This window comes from Mustela erminea, chromosome 1 (assembly GCF_009829155.1).
Source record: "Mustela erminea isolate mMusErm1 chromosome 1, mMusErm1.Pri, whole genome shotgun sequence".
Lineage (NCBI taxonomy): Eukaryota > Metazoa > Chordata > Mammalia > Carnivora > Mustelidae > Mustela > Mustela erminea.
Window position 1 is genome coordinate 189,243,301 of NC_045614.1, and position 15,919 is coordinate 189,259,219.

Below are 15,919 nucleotides of genomic sequence, written 5' to 3' on the forward strand. Positions count from 1 at the left end.
TAGGCACATTAAGAGGTTAGGAATAATAATAATAAAATAATAAATTATAATGATATACTGTAATAAGTTATGTGAATGTGGTTTCTCTCTCTCAAAATATCTTACTGTACTAACTTATGCTTCTTCCTCTTGGATGATGTGAGACGGTAAAATGCCTCTGTGATGAGATGAAGTGAGCTGATGGCAAAGACATTGTGATATAGTGTCAGGCAACTATTGACCTTCTGACCCATGATGAGATGGAGGATCACAGGCTTCCAGAGTCAGAGTGACAGAGGTAACTGAAACCACAGAAAGAGAAACCCTCACAAGTAAGGGGGAACTCCTGTAAGCGAATCTTCTTTAATTCTCTCAGCAATATTTCGTGTTTTCTAGGTAGAAGTCTTGCACATTTTTTGTTAGATTTATTTTTAAATGTTTGGTGAATTTTGGTGCCATGAAAATGGTATAAATCTCATAATTTGCTTTGCTAATTGTTTACTGCTGCTTTAAAGAAATATAGAGTTTTACATGATTTTGAATCTAGCAGCACTGATAAATTCACTGATTAGTTCGAATAGTTTGAATTCTTTGGGATAATCTATATCTTCAGTCATATTATTTGCTAATACTATCAAAATTTTTTCTTTGCAATTCTTGTGTGTTTTGGTTTTTTCTTTGAGTTATTAGACAATCTAGGCTTTTCCATTCCATGTAAATACAGTTCCATATGAAACATTCTTACCTTGTTCCCAAACTAAGGGTAAGTTTATCATATCGTATCATTGAGAGAGAGTGTTTGCTGGGGAATCTTTGTAGTGCCATATATCAGATTCAAAATGTTTTGTAACAGTTGTTTTTCATCATGAATAGATTTTGAGTTTTATTCACTTTTTCTAAATATTTTGAGATGACATATTTTTTCTTTATTTTTTTTAATGTAGTGAATTAGATCATTAGAATTTGAAACTTTGAATGATAAACTAACTTCACATTTTTTTAAATAAACCCATTTGGCTTTGATATATTCACATACACACACATTCCACTCATACTGTTTATAAAACTTTTGTCTAGGATTTTTGCTTCTGTATTTAGGATAAAGATCATCTTGCAACTTTCCTTTTTGTGATGTTATTTTTAGGTTTTGGGGAAAAGGTTGTCCTGGCCTCATAAAAAGAGAGTACAGTAGGGTTGCATAAAATTTGTGTTATTTCTTTATTATTTCGTAGAATTCGTAAATAAATGAATCTGGATCTGAGATCTCTTTATGGGAAGATTTTTAACTAGAATTAATTTTAAAAATAGATATAGTCATAGTCAAAATTTCCATTTCTTTTCCTATTTTGTATAATGGGTTTTTTAAAAGAATTCTTGATTTCATCTAAATTTGCCAATTAATTAATGTAAAGATGTTTCAAATATCTTATTTTAAAATGTGTCATTTCTTTAGTTATATCCTTATTTCTGATGTTATTTTCTCTCTTTCTGTGTAGTATATTTATCTGCCCTTGATCAGTCTTTTTTTTTTTTTTTAAGATTTTATTTATTTATTTGACAGAGAAAGACACAGCGAGAGAGGGAACACAAGCAGGGGGAGTGGGAGAGGGAGACGCAGGCTTCCCGCAAAGCTGAGAGCCCTCCAATGCGGGGCTTGATCCTAGGACCCTGGGATCAGGACCCGAGCAGAAGGCGGATGCTTAAGGAATAAGCCACCCAGGCGCCCCTGTCCTTGATCAGTCTTACTGATAAATGTAACTTGTATTTTTCAAATAACCAATTTTTAGATTTGTTATATTCTTTATCATACATTCTTTTATTTAATTACCTTCTCCTTTTGTTTGTTTATTATTTCCTTCCCTTTATTTCCTTTGTTTTTATTTTGCTGTTCTTTTTCTAAATTCTTGCAATAGATACTTAAAACATTGACTTTCATCCTGGTTTTTCCCAAAGTATTGAAGGGTATACATTTCTTTTAATCATAATTCCATAAGTTTTTGCTATGTTTAATTTTTATTATCATTCCATTTTAAATACTTTCTTTTATTTTGGTTTCTTCTCCAAATCAAAACTGTTTACAAGTTTATTACTTTATGTCCAAAATTTTGGAGTTTTCTGATTATTTTTGCTTTTTTTTTGACAGAACATATGGTCCTTTTTGATCAATGTTATATGTGAATTTGAAGAGGAATTGAATTCTTTTATGAGTTGGGTGTGCTATTCTGTATGTGTTGATAAAGAAATATGTTAGTCAGTTTTGATTGTCAGACTCTATCCATATTGATATTTTTGTCTGCATATTCTAACAGCTATTGAGTGATACATGTTAAAATTGTATACTATAGTCATAGGGAGTTTATAGATTTGTCTGTTTCTCTTTTTGGTTCTGCCAACTTTTACTTTATATATATCAAGATTATGTTATTATTTTTAATGTGTTTCTGATTGTTTGACTCATTTATTATTACAGTATAGCTACTTTTATCTGGTAATTCTTCTTCACTTTAAGCCTACTTGTCTCTATTCATATACCTACCCCATCTTCTACTGGCAAGTATTTACTATTTTACTCCCTATCTTTTACTTTCAATTTTTCTTCACCTTTACTTTTTTTTTTTTTTAAAGATTTTATTTATTTATTTGACAGAGATCACAAGTAGGCAGAGAGGCAGGCAGGGGGTTGGGGGGAGCAGGCCCCCTGCCGAGCAGAGAGTTGGATGCGGGGCTTGATCCCAGGAGCCTGGGATCATGACCTGAGCCGAAGGCTGAGGCTTTAACCCACTGAGCCACCCAGGCACCCCTCTTCATCCTTATTTTTAAAGCCTGTCTCTTGTAAGCAACTTACATATCTTAAATCCAGTCTTGTCTTCTTTGTATTTTAATTGGAAAAATTAATGTTTATATTTAGCATAATAATAATTGGATTTAAATCTTATTTTTTTTCTTATTTGTCCACCTGCTCTATTTTCTTTTTCCCCTCTATTTTCTGCCCTTTTCCAGATTAAATCGTTTCTTATTTAATGTATTATTTTCTTTAGTATTAGACATGGTTGATACCCCACACAGTTTTCCCCTTCTGGTGCATTAAACCCCCATCTATAGTTAGTGTAGGTTTCTAATGACTTAGAGCCACACACTTCTCAAAAGAATTGCTCTCTGCCACCAAAGTGTATATGGCTGGGAATGCCTTGGACATTACCTTCAAGGCAGTGACAAGCAACAACTGGCTGAAATGGCAGGGTACAAAAACCTGGTCCCCTTGGCTAATGGTGGAAAACGACTGTCACCATTAATGCTTAGGAACACCTTGTAGGATCAAGTTGAGGCTAGAGTATTTCTGAAACTAACCTTTGCTTTGCTTTTCCCTATCCTGTCCTGTTTCCCTGATTTTCTCACATGGTTACTTGAATTGATTTCTCAATAAATCACTTGTCCAAAATCCCTGTTGGAAACTCTATTTCTAGGGATTTCTACCCAAGACCTCTCTTAGGGTACATGTTAGTAACACGGCCTTTTACTCGTAGTGTTGGCATCTAGAGACTTTTAGATACATTAATAATTTTAGGCATTTATCATTTTAAAAATTAATTTTATTAAATAATAATTTTAAAATACTCTGAACATTGTATGTAATTTAGAACATATTTTAACTGACTGACCTCTCTTACTCATTTGGTCTTAATTTTGTCATGTACATTAATACTGTTTATTATTTGGATGTATATCCTTATCCATATCATTGTGTTGCTCGTTCTATTAGACAGTGACAGAGGCATGTTGAAGTCTTCCTCAATAAATTATTTCCATAGGAATCTCCATTTCAGGCTCTGATGTAAGATAAACTTTGGTAGTATACTTTTGTATTATATTTATTATTATATATAATATTACATATTATATATATTATATATAATATATTATACTATTATATATATGATATATAATATTATATATTATATTTGTATTATATTTTTATACAGTCAACATTCATATTGATTTAGTTCACTATTTATCCTTTTCAGTAAGGCTCTCAGACTTGAATTTAGGATTCCGGAATAAGATTTGCTAATTTAGGGGCACCTGGGTGGCTCAGTGGGTTAAAGTCTCTGCCTTCAGCTCAGGTCATGGTCTCAGGGTCCTGGGATAGAGCCCGCATGGGCTCTCTGCTCAGCGGGGAGCCTGTTTCCTCCTTTCTCTGCCAGCCTCTGCCTGCTTGTGGTCTCTGTCTGTCAAATAAATAAATAAATAAAATCTTCAGAAAAAAAAAGAATAGGAGGCCGAATTTGGACTCAGAACCATCCTACTGTTGTCAAGAAAGCAAGAAAATATGAACATTTCTGAAAGCTATGTAAGTCAGCATTAATCGCCCATAAGACATCAGTTGGGGATAATGGGTATTGTAAAAAATAAAATCAGCATTAAAATGTTGAGACAGTATAAATTGAGCTTTTATGAAAACAAAAAATAAATGAATTTGAAAAATATTTCTGGAAAAGAAAAATCCATGTTTGCTGATTTTTAAATATCTAGAGTAGAAAGAAATGAGGCTGGCAATCCCATGAAATATAAATTATTCCTGTATTAATGAATAATTGCACCTACTTTAGGTGTTTGGAGAGTTAATAAACATTAATGTGCATGTGATGTACTTGGAAATTCTTGTACCGTTTTCCCAATTGTTTTGTTTCCGAACTTGATGATATGTAATTTTGATTAAAAAGAAGAAATAATCAGGTTGCTTTCTATGCCAAATTTGTTCTTATCTGGTTGCTATGACGATCTCCTTCAACAGTCCCCCCCCCCCCTTTGTGGATTTATCTCTTTTTGATGTTACAAAAAGAGTTTTCCTAGGTAAAGAATTTATTTCTTTATGCTTAAAGGATTTTTAAGAAATAAAAAAAAGCTTCTAGTGAAAGCCTCCACATTCCAGGGTGTCATGTCTTATTTAAGATTTAAAATGAAAAAGTTGATATCTCTTGTTAAAAAAAAACAAAAACAAAAAAACAATGAAGGAGCAGGTCTTTTGTGGAGAATCTGAGTTTTTATTTCTCCCATATTAGATAGACTAATTGCATCTTCTGCCATTATTCTTGGCAGGTAAAGGCTTACTTCTCTACTTGATTTTTGTCTTATTATTTTGTCATGGTGTTAAACATTAAAATACTTCCATAGATCTCTAATTCATTGAGGGGTGGATTTTAAAACAGAGAATACTAGCTTTCAGTTAGAAACCTAAGTTCCCATCCTGATTCTGTTACTAAAAATTGGTCTGACTTTGGAAAATTCTCCTGATGCCCAGTGAGCTATGGCTTCTTTCTTTCTAAAAAGAGGTTGTTAAACCATATGGTTCTCCCCAGTTTGAAAACAATGTAACTCTTGGGGCAGTTCCCTTCTCCATGGACTGTTTATCTTCTTAAAACTATTGTGTTGTTTTTTTTTTTAGTCCCTTTGTATCTTCTATGAAATTACAATAAATGAAGTAACAAATATTTGTTGGGTTTCTCCATACCAAGAACATATGTCTTTTGATGAAATTAAGTCACATGAATTCTTCCAGAGAACCTTAATGTTTCCAGAGACATCATTCATGTAGCAAACAGAGGTAACTTTTGTTGATAGATTTAAAGCAGAAAAGAGTAATAATTAGACGGCAGGATGATAGATTTGTTCTATTCAGTCTCTGATTGACTGCCTGGATGATTTACTAGGTAATGTTGGCTAGTCTAGTGGTTCTGAAACCTTAGGGTTTCAACCAACCAAGGCTTGTTGAAATATCAGGGTCCTTTCAGTTTCTGATTCAGTATGTCTGAGGTATGGCTGGAGGATTATCGTATGAAACAAGTTCATAGGCCATATTTATGCTGCTGGTCCTGGTCCTAGGATCATACTTTGATAATCACTGGGCTGGTCAGTCTGTAGAGTTCTTTACAATTTTGTGGCTAGGATGTAGTGATAGAAGCCATAGCCTAATGCCACTATCACTGTAGCGTAGCTGTCATCTTTGTGGTTTATGTAACACTTCTTCTTGAATTAAGAATTTACTTTTCAATCCAGTGTTTGTTTTCAGGAAGAAACATGAATCATTGATACGTAGGGGCCACATGGTGTGAGGGAAAATAAGATTCTTTTTTTTTTTTTTAAGATTGTCTTTATTTATTTGAAAGAGAGAAAGAGCAGGGGGAGGAGCAAAGGGAGAAGCAGGCTCCCCACTGAGCAGGAAGTCCCATGCTGGGCTCAGTCACAGGACCCCGAGATCATGACCTGAGCTGAAAGCAGATGCTTAACGACTGAGCCACCCAGACTCACTGAGGAGAAAAAATTCTTATCTAAGTTTATATTGCCTGCGAATATGAAAATATAAGATCGTATGTAGAGATCAATTATTGTTTCAGTTATTAAACAAATTCACTTAAGATTCTCTATCATATTCTTCTAGACCTATATTTACATTTTAATTGTAATTGTTAAGGGATTATTTGCCATGCATTAATCAACAATCGGTCTCTTTTGAAAAAGAAATCTGTGGAGTTGGCTTGCAATCAGATATATTTTTCAGCTTTGCTTCTATATACATAATTTGGATTGTTATCTGAAAGTTTCCAAATATATTGGTATTTGGCACTAAGTGACCTAATCATTTGTGTTCCCCTTTTGGTTCATATGTTCAGTTTTGTCGTCACTGGAAAGAACAAGGCTCTTGTCATTCTTAGTAACCCAAACACCAGTCAAAACAGGAAGGGATATGAGATTTAATTTAGTTCAGCCTTTTAAAATTATACATAGAAAAGTAAACGAATTGTGAATCCTAGCTTGAACTAGAACTCAGTTATTCTGATACCCAGGATAATTAATGTTTACCTGACTTATTTTGTCCTTGGATGATGCCATGTTTTCTTTCCTCTCTCTCAGATCACTGGAGAGTTGACAGCCACTGACACAGAGATCAGCTAGCCCCTAACACATGGCTTGGGTGTACACTGTAGAAGGCCTAAATCTAATTTAAATGTCATGCAAGTATGGGCATGTATTCCTCACTATGTGTGAGTAAGGAACCTAACATTTGTATCTATCTCCCTTCACTTGGCAATTTTATCTGTCTCAAATTAACATCACGTATTTTACAGTAAGAACAATCTTTCATATTTGTACTATAGTAAATTTATAAATAGTACCTCTAATTTGATTGCCCTCAGGGGTGGATTGCAAAAATGGCAGCAAATTCCTCCCCTCCCTTATCATGACTGAGATCCTCCCCTCATAGGCAGAGTGGGTTTCCCTAGCTTTTAAGTCTGGGTGGCCTTGTGGCTTTCTTTGACCAACCGAATGGAGCAGAGTGAAAACTGCCAAGTCTTGAGGCTGGATCATGAAAGCTCTTGCACAGAGGCTGGGCAAACAGACCTGCTGGAGGACGAGAGGGTTGAAGTGCTCCAGCTGCCAGCTCGACCTGCCCCCCAGTGTAACCTTGCAGCTGATCTCTGCCATATGGACAGCTCAAACCACCCAGCAGAGCTGTTTCCATTTCCAGTCCTTAGAATCATGAGCTAAATAAATGGCTATCGCTTTAGGTCATGAAGCAGTGGGATGGTTTGGGATGATTTGCTAGGCCGCAATGGATACCTGATGCATATACCTTTGGAAATAACTCTGTAATTGTCTTCCAGATTGTTTTAGCGATTTGGCTTACTGAGTTTCGACTGGGCCTATTGCAGTGAGCTATTTTCCAGATGCTCTTGTGGCTAGGTATGCTTAGGTAATTTGGTTAATAGGATGTAAGCTGAAGGAAAGTGAAATATTTTTAGGTAGTGTCCTTTAAGAAAAGCTACTTGGCCTCTATTTCTTCTTCTTTGTTTTTTTTTTGTTTGTTTGTTTGTTTGTTTTGTTTTTTCTAAGACCTTTTCTATCTATCTATCTATTTTTAAATATTTTATTTATTTATTTGTCAGAGAGACAGAGAGCACGAGCAGGGGGAACATTTGGCAGAGGGAGAAGTGGATTCCCCACTGAGCAAGGAGCCCAATGTGGGACTCGATCCCAGGACACTGGGATCAAGGCCTGAGCTGAAGGCGGACACTTAACTGACTGAGCCACTCAGGTGTCCCTAAGACCTTATTTATTTATTTGAGAGAGAGAGATCATGAGCAGGGAGGAAGGGTAGAGAGAGGGTCAGGCTCCCCACTGAACAGGGAGTCTGATGCAGGACTAGATCCCATGACCCTGGGATCTTGGCCTGAGCTGAAGGCAGGGGTTCAACTGACTAAGCCACTCAAGCACCCGACCTATTGTTCTTCCTTCCTGCTGGCCAGAGCACAGACAGGGAGATGGTGATTCCTTCCATCATGTATGTGGGTAAGGGTGATAGTTTAGGCATAATGGGATCAAAGGAGTCTGAGCTCCTCAATGATCTCACAGATCAGAGCCACTTTCACTCTCTGGTCAGCCAGACTTAGACTTCTGTGGAGGAGAGAAGTTCTGTCTTGTTGTCACTGCTATATTTTTCTCTGTTAAACCAAACTAATATTCTCTTCAATCAAAGTGTATTTATCCTAGAATGAAAAATCATTTGTACAAAGGCATGTGAATGAAAGAAAATGGTAAAAATGCATTAAAATATACCCTAGGAGTTCTTTATGTGCAACACTCACATCAGAGCAGAATCCTCCGAAAATAGTTTCATAGCCACAATTTGTCATTTGATGCACGAGGCACTGAGCTAAGCGCAGATATACATTATCTCTCTTAATGCTCAAAACACTTCCAGGAATCTGATGTTTAAATTGAGGCTTATACCAGATAAGTGACTTATCTGATGTCACATACATACTCACTGATAGAATAATGATTTGAACCCATATCTTTCTGGTTCTAAAATCATAATCTAGGTGGTCTGTGAGGTCCAAACCTTAGTACAACTTCCTTTGCTACAAATATTTAAACAGTGGAGCCCAAGTGGAACATTCTAGGCTGGGTGATAGCTAAAGCTGTTTTCTAGAAAATAATCAATTAAATTGCTGTTTTATTTATTTATTATTTTTAAAGTATGTTTCACGCCCAACGTGAGTTCACACAGGGCGTGAACTCACAATCCTGAGATCAAGACCTCAGCTGAGATCAAGAGTTAGGTGCTGAATCAACTGAACCCCCAGGGGCCCCTAAATTGCTATTTTTTAAAATTATTTGCGTATTGGCTTTGACAGTCTTCACTGGCCTACATTCTCCAAGTGATTGTCTTAATTCTTCATTTCCCTGAACTGCGCCTATCAAATATGACCTAATTTTTGCAACCAGCATTTTCTGTCATCTCAATGAGCAGCTAGACGTTGTGTTCCAAGCTGACAATGATAAAAGTGAAAAACGCGGATGCATAATTGTTGAGATGGTTAAATCAAGTATACAAAAAACAAACAAACAAACAAACCTCTGAATATTGACAAAGTAAATTGGATACTTCACAGTCATGGCTAAGTCGAAACATTCTCCTCAAAGTGCACTGCAGTTTCTTGACATCTCAAGAGCCACTGAATTTTGAGATAGAAGTCTGAGCCCAGCATTATCATGGGGATGTGTGTGTGTGTGTATGCAGAAAAATAATATATATACACACACGCAAACCCAGACATGTCCGATTATCTAGTCTATCAGTATAAAATCAAACCATAAGAATCTCTTGTGCTTGCCTGTTAAGTATCACAATGGAATTGCACAATCTGGCACAATTAACTATTCTCTAAGGGCCTTCTATTGTGGGAATAACAGGGTTGTGGCAGGTCAGGTTTCTGGAACATTGTCAGAGCTAGGACAGAAGGCTTTAACAACACCTGCTGGTGCTGTGAACAAAGGCACGTTGCATTTAGACGGTGGTTTTCATCACAGGGTATCCGTTAGCCTCAAAGGGGGATGCAGGGCTCCCATTCACAGCCTGGGAGAATGCTTCTCTTTTCAGAGCTGGGCATGTGACTCACCTATATTCAATGTCATCGGGACCACCCTCTTATTTCAATCCAAGAGGGCCAGAAAAAGTGATTTTCTATGTAACATCTCCGAAGCCCCTCTGCCCATGCCATTGTAAACGTGAGGGAGAGTTCCACAAAATCACATCTGGAAGGGATTGTGCAGTGTGACGGAGCCCAAAACTTCCTTTCATTTAGAAGGCTATTAGACAGTTCTTACTCAGTTAAGATAAGGACAAGCAACAATGCAAGCCAAACGGAGCTATTTAAAGGGAGCATGTAGCTGCTTCTCTAGAGAAGCTGTATTTTTAGCAGGACAGTCCTTAGAAAACACGATTATTATTTTGACAAAATAGCCTCATTTACTTTACAAGGATCTGCATGGAAGACTGATTTATTAATTGAATTTTTTTTTTTTTTTTTTTTTTTTTTTTGGTTTCTCATGTCTCTAAGGCATGTCTTCAAGGCAGCTGGTGTTCCTGTGTCTAATTCCTCACCACAGTATCTGTTTCCCTCGCCTCAGAAATGTCGAAATGTCTTCCATGTATCATGGCAGTGCCATTTAAAATGGTTCGGAGCAGCCCGGTGGGAACTGGTGTGCTTGGTGTGGGATGTCTACACCGCAGCGTGCTGAGTTTTATACTCCTGTTGAGAAGGAGGTTGAGGGCTCAGGCGTTGCCGGTGGACTCCTGGCAGGTCCCCTCTGGCCATTTCAGTACAAACAAACAAGAGTCTGACCAGCAATGTGGAGCCTGAATTGCTGGGAAATCCACGCAGCTGCCTAGGCTTTGTTTCACAGCGCAGAGCAAATCTCAGGAAATTTCCTCCTAAAAGACAAAGAACGAGCACAAGGGAGTCTTAAATAAGAGGAACAGACTCTGAAAGGTGTCAGTGTAAGTGCTTTCGAACAAAAGAAAATGAAACAATGTTCACCTTAAGAATCTGAATTACCTCTTGTTTTGCTAATTGAGTGAATGGGGGGAAAAAAGAGACAAGAATAAAATAAGTACCTCAGGGTACAGAAAAAATGAAGTTATGAGACCGTGAACACTGGGAGACAGGAATGAAAAGAGAAGTTTTGATTTGGTGTTCAGTAATCTGAAATTATATGCATAAAATGCTACCATTTTCAGTAAATGATGGTACTTTTGTCTTTCATTTTATGAATAGTTCTCAGAAAATTAATATTTAATGCATACATTCAATGCGTATAAGTCTCTAATGTGCATGAAATGCTTCATGGCCATGATACGTCATTTAAGTCCCTCCTGTAATTCAGACAGACCTCAGAATTTGTACAGTAAGAGTGCCGGGCCTGATTCTGTCAAGTTTATGCTGGACTTGAAATGAATTACCTAACTTAGCTCCATGTCAGCTTTCTCATGTTAGAGAAGAGCATGGACAAAACTATGCTGGCCGTCCTTTCCAGCTTTAGGGGGTGATGATTTACTACAATAAATAGCATCAGACCCAGATTTCTCTCTGTCTGCCAGGCGGTATGTCTGTCTTCACTCTTCTGTTTGAAACATACCTAATCTATCAATCTGTGTAGGCTTTTTTGGATACTTCTAAACCAACATTATCTGGTTTTTATTCTCACACTATCCCCTCAACTGATATGTTTCTGATGTCTCCACAATGAAAAGACTTGCAAAGTCCAAGTATGTTTAACATTGAAACTGCAAAGAAAATAACAGTATGAATGTTCCATCAATGGCAGGTCAGCTGCACCTTATTTGTACTCATTTATTTTATAAACACATCTGCAGGCCTGAATAGTTTATGGATCACGTACATGCTGGATGCATATCTATTATATTATATACTACATAATATGTTTCTCAATATAAGACAAATCAGATATAATGTAGTAGCTGATGGTTTAATTTGCATACCTGACCTGAACTGATTTGGATCAATGGTTTTTTTGAAATGTAGATAACTTAACTCTGAAAGATTAAATCATTCAAACAGCATTGAAACAGCATTCCACATCTAACAAAGCTATCTCAGTATTTTCTGATTTTTTCCCCTTCCACTTTATATATTAAGAAATGGGATCTATTTATAGATCCCATTTCCCACAGTTTCTCCTGTGACATATATATATATAAATATATATGACATATATATGTCATATATATTTATATATATATTTATATATTTTGTCAGGTAATAATATTTTTATTTTTATTTTAGAGTTGAGTTTCTCCTGTGACATATGTCGCAGGAGAAACTCAACTCTAAAATAAAAATAAAAATATTATTACCTGACAAAATATATAAATAATGAAGAACCACCAAAATCTTTATGCCATCAGTAAGAACACCATTGCATCATTATTATCCTCTGTTAAGATAAAAATGTCCTATCTTGTCTACTAGAGTAAGGCTGTCAAGATATCACACCCAAGTCAGCAGCCACCCAGTGCATTATTGTACATTGTTTCAAGTTATTCCTCAATTTTTAGATTAGTCAACTTTTGAAAACACATGTTTTCCCCCAAAAAACCTTTTGGAATAATTACTGTTTGGGGGTGCCAGGATGGCTCAGTTGGTTAAACTTCTGCCTTTGGCTCAGGTCATGATCCCAGAGTCCTGGGATCCAGCCCTGTATTGGGCTCCCTGCTCAGTGGGGAGCTTGCTTCCGCCTCTGCCCTTCACCCTGCTTATGCTTTCTCTCTCACTCTCTCTCAAATACATAAAATCATAATAAAAAAGAAGAAGAAGAAGAAGAAAAAGAAGAAGAATTCCATTGTTTAGGTGCGTCTGGGTAGACTTCTGGATAAATATTTGCCCAATCACTGGCACCTGTATTTTACTTCAGCAACACTGTTTAGAGTACACACTCATGAATAAGATTTCATCACCACATTTAGTGTAGGTCTTTATACAAAATGGATGCTAATAAATGTTGCTGGTGAGAAAAGCCAAAACCAAAATATTGGTTTTTGACACTGCCAAGTTTTTGTTTTCTTTTTTTCTTCTCAGTTTTTTGTCTCCTTGTATCTGGATGAGACTTCAGATATAGGTAACTAGTCCTTTTTCACTGTCTGAGACTGAGTCCAGAAATTTAGCTCTATCGAAGTTTTGATCTAATCTGAAAATTACTCTGAAAATACATTATGTGTATGTTTGAGAGATTCAGTCAATTTATAAAATGGTTTCCTAACAACAGTCACAAAGTTCTTTTGGAGAAGCTGAAGCTAGTGGTTAAACTGAAGAGTGTATCTATAGTCGAGAAATGGTAATGCCTACGTAGAAACCGGAAACAGTAGTGACCAACATTTTCTTCTGCAGTCATTCCTTCTTCAGTAGAAAAGATTATTATCACAGAAATCTTTCATCAAATTAAAGAAGTGTTCCTGATTTAACGGTTTTAGAGAGGAGTAGATATAAATGTTGTACAAAGAGAGCTACTGAGCCCTTTCTCGCTTCCCAACCCTTAGAGGATGAATACCCAGCACTGGTGTATTACACATACACACTGACACAGATATTACTGTATTAGCTCTCGAGATGGTAGAGAGAAACATCAGGTGAAAGATGAATCAATACAGTGGTCTATTATGTTCTTTACAGGGAAATAGCATGTGCTCATTAGAGGTAAATGACCTAAAATGCCTTTGGTGAAGAATTAGTTCTTGTGATGTTAGTGTATATTTGTCTTTTCTCTTATCATTTTTTTTTTTTTTCCTCTTCAAGCAAGTAACTAGGCATGGAAGTCTTGAGACAGAACAGAAAAAAGGAAGCTGCTTGGAATGAACTGTTCTTCCTGTTGAGGAGATGATGACAGGGCTCCTGAGAGGAGAGGAGAAGAAGGAAATTGTGGATAGCAGATTTCTGTAGAGAAGCTAGTGGTCAGACTGGTTTCAGTAGGAGCAGAGATTCCTGATCTAGTTGGTAATATCCTCTAGTGAGATGGTAAGCCCTCAGAAGGCTGCATTGGTATTGCTGTATGTTTGGTTGCATTAGGAGGCAGAGCCCTAGGAGTCATTACCAGCATTATAAAAAAAAGTTCATGCCATAAACGCAGAGGCAGCAGAATCAGAGCAGAGAAGAAATCAGCAGGGGCACCGGGTGTTGTTATCACACCATTGAAGACTGAGGGTCACCATGAGCATGGCGGGGTGGTTGCTGTTGTTTTAACACTACATGAAGCCAAGGAAGCTTTCTTTGCACAACCATAATTGAGAACTTGAATTGTATGTGGGTCTTTATAGTCCTAGAAAGAATAAAATAAATATGTTATGTATTAAACACTTGAGTACATAGACCAAGATTCACATCTGCTACCATACTTAATTTGGGATGAAAAATCAAGGAATTGTGCAATTTACATATTCAGACTGGATTTGATGAGTTAAAACTAAGCTTTTAAAAAAACCTGCATGGAGAAGTTGTCACTTAAACTGGAATTAGCATATAAGTTAATGGAAGCTCAACCTTAGGATCATGATTGTTTATATAAACCAAACATTCTATAAAGCTGTTATTCTATAAAGACCATTCTTTTGTCTGCATTGTGTAGCCATAGTCTTAATGTGCTTTGACAAAAACATCCATTATTTAGAGCAAAATCACAAGAAAGTTATAGGCCTCTGAAGTTTGAAATGAACTTAAAAGATGTCTAACTTGGGGCGCCTGGGTGGCTCAGTTGGTTAGGCCACTGCCTTTGGTTCAGGTCATGATCCTGGAGTCCTGGGATTGAGTCCCGCACTGGGCTCCCAGCCCTGTGGAGAGTCTGTTTCTCCCTCAGACCTTCTCCCTTCTCCCTTCTCATCTCTCTCTCTCTCTCTCTCAAATAAATAAATAAAATCTTAAAAAAAAAAAAAAAAAAACCCCACATTTCTAACTCCACTGGCAACCAGTGCAGAAATATTCAGACAATGTCCCAGATGGGTAGTTACCTTGTATCTCTTTGAACACTTTCAGGGATAGGGAGCTAGGGAGTTTAAGACCAGCAAATAAGTGGGAAAGAACTAGAGGATCCTCGCAGCACAGCCGTTTCATACCATTTCAAAGAGAAGTATTCAAGGCCTGTAGGACACGCAGAAATTGAGTCTTGCACATGTCAGATAATAGACATTTTTCATTCTACGGATTCCCTACCTCTACATGACTTGGTTTTATTTAAGTCTTTACAACACCCTATAGAATTGTGCTGTGCCATATATATAAATATATAAGCCAGCTTAAAAATTCTTTAAGATCTCAATTTTTATAAAATGAAGTCCTCCTTTACTTCATAATTCTAAAATTAGAAATTCTGTATAGAAATAATTCAGGGAAAGGGTGTTTATATTTGACTTTCTCCTCATTTGTTGCATGCTCTTCTCATTTATTTGGGCCTTTCTATTAAGTAGTTCACAAATACGTCAGCAAATGCCATTATATTTTACGTCACTTTTAGGTCATCCTAAGATTTCACTACCTGTAATCAAAAATATCCCACATACTGTTGTTCTCATTTTCTTCTCAATGTACATGGGAGAACATGATTTCCTGTCACGGCATATGCATATAATTGGCTTAAGTACTATTATAATTGTGTGGCTAAGCTGTTGATCCGACTGGAAAGAGGTCACTGCCCTGAACAATATTGCTATATTGTTGTTATACGTGAGGGGAGCCCTGCTTGACAAGTGAGATAATTTACTGGTCGTTATACTTCCTTATACAGTCTGTTGCACTTGATTAAGATCAGTCAAGATTAACGATGGGAACAAAGAGGAGATTTGAAATGGGTCTTTTGGGCTGGTGTTGGTCAAAAAAGAAATGGTGAAACCAAAGTAGAGCTCTGAATGGTGAGAAAATGTGTCCTGCTCTCTGCAGATAGGCAGGCAGCCACACTGGAAGAGAGGGGTGTATGAAGATGAAAGAGACTTTCAAGGCTGGAAGGCAACAGATGTTGGACCAGAGCTTGTTCTCTGAGAACAAGACTTCAAGTTTTCAGCAATTTCAGTAATTAGCTGCTGCTCATGTTTTTGTTC

The 15,919-nt window shown here is 36.7% G+C and overlaps 1 long non-coding RNA gene across 1 annotated transcript; it reads left to right on the plus strand.

The window, feature by feature from the left end:
- Positions 1-270: 270 nt before the first annotated feature.
- Positions 271-7,497, plus strand: LOC116567247. Its single transcript, XR_004276168.1, has 3 exons — positions 271-327; positions 3,740-3,811; positions 6,889-7,497. It is a non-coding gene; the product is annotated as an uncharacterized LOC116567247 (long non-coding RNA).
- Positions 7,498-15,919: the final 8,422 nt, after the last annotated feature.